At 43.9% G+C, this 3,905-nt stretch overlaps 1 protein-coding gene across 1 annotated transcript in view; it reads right to left on the minus strand.

Moving 5' to 3' along the window:
• The window catches only part of LOC115068260 (proprotein convertase subtilisin/kexin type 5-like), a gene marked incomplete at its 3' end in the record, with an annotated part of 26,218 nt that extends 25,420 nt beyond the window's left edge, over nt 1-798 (minus strand). The window contains exon 1 of the mRNA XM_029558117.1: nt 736-798. The remainder of the gene's footprint in view (nt 1-735) is intronic.
• Between the last annotated feature and the right edge of the window lie 3,107 nt (nt 799-3,905).

The following is a 3,905-nucleotide window of genomic DNA, read 5'->3' on the forward strand; positions in this document are numbered from 1 at the left end:
TTCTTTTTTTTTTTTTTTTGGTTGTTGTTTGTTTTTGAGACAGGGTCTCCATGTAGCACCGGCTAGACTGTAACTTACTATTATAGACCAGGCTGGCCTCGATGCCACAGAGATCTACGTGCCTCTGCCTCCCAAGTGCTGGGACTAAAAGGCATGTGCCACCTGAAGCTCATATTTTGGAGAGCATACTTTGTCAGTAGATTAGGAACCTCCTCATTCTTTTTAACAACTCCATAGTATTCCATTCTGTAGATGAATCATCCTTGATATTTGTCTTTTATTGGTAGCCATTTAGTCTTCCCAGCCTTTGCTATTTCAAGTAATGCTTCAGTTACTGGGAAGGCAAGCGTTGCCTTTAGTCTATTAGAGATCCGCAAGGACAGCCTTTTTCTCTCTTTTTTTTCCCATGCTGGGGATTGAACCAGGGCCTTGTGCTTGCTAGGCACAGCTCTATCACTAAGCTACAGCTACAGTCCCCACGCAAGTGGCTTTTTGATGGTCTTTTCCAGGTACAGTGCTTCGACATATCAGAAATGGCTGCACATGTGACAGGAAGCTCTACTGTTCGATCACAGATTCCACGAGTGCCCACTTGTATTTCTGGCTCTTCCCCTCTCCATTTCTCTCTCCCGACCTCCACATCCCCCATCCCTGGCCTCCAGGCTGCTGGGCTTGGTTGCTGCACAGAGGAGAAGAGATTACCGTGGGGCAGTGACCTCCCTATTTCCCTGTTACCTCTTTTGAGTTCAACCTTCCACCTTCGTCGCTCCTGCAGCTGGCTCTTCACCAAAGATGGGGTTTCAGGGCGCACAGCTTCTTTTTCATTAAAAAATAAAGTGCTTTGTTTTAATGATAAAAGGATAAAGAAGAAGGTAGGCATCAGCTATGACCCTGCCTCCCAGAAGCAGCTGCTGGGTATCCTTTGGCAAGCAGATTCCCACACTGGCGAGGGAAATGTAAGGACGTGCAGGCTGGATCATCACATCCTCCGCACGTGCCAGTCAACACGACAAATCTTACAGACATTCCCATTTGTCATTAACACCATTTGAACACATTTTAATGTTTTCATATGTATTTGTACGAAGCATAGTTGCATTTGCAGATTGGTTGGCACCACATTTTTGTTGTGGTTGTTGTGATAAAGTTGCTGGGACTATCTTTGTGAGGATTCATGCTTGGTTTGTCGGGACTCTGTTGGACCATGAGGCATCCTGACTGATCATTTGATACCTTCTCTCTGGGACAATTTTTTGCCTACAAATAGTATCCTTTCCTGCCTCCCACCCACCTCCTGCCAGTTGTTATTTTTGTGAGCTAGATAATGCTGCTTTGAAAGTGAACCAACTTTTCAAGTGTAAAACCTGGTCAAAAGGTGAGGGCAACAGACTTAACTATTAATGTTCTGTAAGATGTAAATATAATCTCTCAGTTTCTAAAATGACTTTGTGTGGAGTTTTTATGCTCTCATTTTATAGATGAGGAAACAGGCTCAGGAGGAACAATAATTCATTCAAGGTCACATTGCTAGTAAACAGCAGAGCCAGGATTTGAATTCAGGAGTTACTATGTTATTGTGGTCATTATATTCATTATTTTTATTTTCAGTGCTGGGGATCTAATCCATGAGCCACATCCCAAGTTTCTAGGTCTGCCTAACTTTAAAGCCCACTTGCACTAGAGAGATTTTTTTGAGCAATTAGTTTCAGAGCGATCAAAGTAGTGCTTTGCTGGTAAAACAGCTATTTAGAAAACAATAAACTTGATTTGTAGTATTGCCAATTTCTGTGGTGTAAATAGTTCTGCCATAGTTAATTTCAAGCTGTCAATGGCTTAACAATATATTTGCAAACTTCTCCATGTCTAACAACCAGTGCAAGCCAGTACAAATGGTTCCTTTGTACCACGTTGCCAAATGCTTAATTATCTGACAGCGGCTTGTGTTTTTTGCACTCTACTTTCTGATTGGATAACTAACTAAAAATACCATCGTCTTTTCTAAGTGAGGCAACAGATGGATAAAGTCCTAAAAATCAGATTTTTGTGGCTTCTTCAAAGTCAGTTACTATTATACAACAGCTCCCCAGGATGAGGTTGACTTTTCTCCCCACAAATGTGTGGATTCGTCTTTCCCAGAGCCTAGGAATTAAGATCAAAAGATAGGCTAGTGATAAGTTATTAGGATGTGGTCAAAGATAAAAAGTTAATTAGCCAAGCCTGTACTTTGTAGATTAGATTCTCATCAGAATCTGTAATTAGAGCCTGCTAGAACCTGGTTCTAATCAATGAGGGAAATAGGTGGGCTGTGGAACTTTCAGGAATGACCACAGGGACTTCCCAGCACTGGGGCCGGGTTGGGGGGAGCCACTTCAGAAAATCCAAATGCTTTAGCAATGACACGGAAGCTGTTTTTATCCTCAGACCTGGCCTCAGAACACAGCCAAGTCACAGTCTCTGGCAGCTGGTGGCTGCTGCTCCTAACATCTCAATCAATGCTGAGTTTGTGATACATAAGGCGCTCTGCAGCCTCCTATGGTCTGTTCAGAGCAGGTTTTATTTCTGCCATTTAGGGACACTGGACTAAGTAATCATTACAATATGATGGTGAGTGGAACACAGGGCCTTCCTGGGACTTTTTGGTGACTGGAAAAGTGGCACTGCCATCTTTGGAGATTCACTGGTTAGGGGACTTGGCAGGTACGGCCTGATGTGCGGTGCTGTCTCCATCTTTGGACTTCGGTGGGAAGAGTTCCCACTTTCCCGGCAGTTGACCAAGAATGATGACTTTCTCCTTGATGCTGTCATGTCATTCTGATTAGTCACAGTGTTAACAAAGGAGTTCAGTGACCCCAGCTGTCATTCACCTCTAAGGGATTCTCTCAGCATACTCATGGGCTGCGCATGATATTTGGATCTGAACCTGGCTGTGTTATTTCCACTTGGAAGGAGTGGGCTGAAGTTTGGGCCATCTCACATGCCCTACTTGTATCTGTATTTAATCCCTGTTTAAAAGAGAAAAACCAACAAGCAATGGAAACCTGCTGGTACCACCTAGGCAGCCACATTCTCTTATAAATGCACTGTAATTTGTCTGGGCTTCCTCTAAATTGACCTAGAATGACTGAAATCTGTTCTCCATCATCTGAAAGGTGTGGCTAATTAGTGCTTGCTCTCTGGAACCTTCCACTCTCCCATTACACTCCTGACCTTGTTTTTAAGGGGAAGAAGGCAGGAGAAAGATGGAGGCATCGTCACCAATCCTCTCCGGGCCTTCTGGAATGCATTTTCCATTTACTAACCATCTCAGTGCTGCAGCTGTGCTGGGGCCATGTACCTTGCTTAGAGAGCAAATGTTTTTCCCTCTTTGTTAATGCTCTGCGTGTCTCATTTCATAGATCACAGGAAGGGGAAAGTGCAGCAGTGTCATTGACTTTATTGCTTTTGTCCAGCCATGAGAAACCTTCTCATCTGCTCCCTCAATCCCTTACTAGTATGAAGCCCCCAACGGAATAAATCCTTCCTCTCTTCAAAAACATTACACTGTGATCGCAGGAGAAAGTGGAGGAGTGGGCGTGGTGCTCTGACAAAGGGGAACAATCAAAGTCTGATTTTTTGCTCGCAAAATGCGTAGTCCAGTTGAAGAGACGTGTAATCATTTGGGGAATCGAGTCGACTCTGCCTCTTGGCTCCCTGCACCTTTTCATCATCTGGACGCCAGATAAAATACAGATGTTCGAGCGAGAAACACAGCACCAGACTCTTTCTCTCTTGGCTTGCACCGCCTCTTAAATGCCTGAATGCCAGACAAACTCATTTTCAGCCTTTTGGTTCAGCTATAATTCACAGAAGATATTCCAATCTGGATTGAATAACTTTCTTTCAGGCTCATCTCTGAAGCAGGCCTG

The sequence above is a fragment of the Nannospalax galili genome, unplaced genomic scaffold (genome assembly GCF_000622305.1).
Source record: "Nannospalax galili isolate Female #2095 unplaced genomic scaffold, S.galili_v1.0 scaffold10449, whole genome shotgun sequence".
Lineage (NCBI taxonomy): Eukaryota > Metazoa > Chordata > Mammalia > Rodentia > Spalacidae > Nannospalax > Nannospalax galili.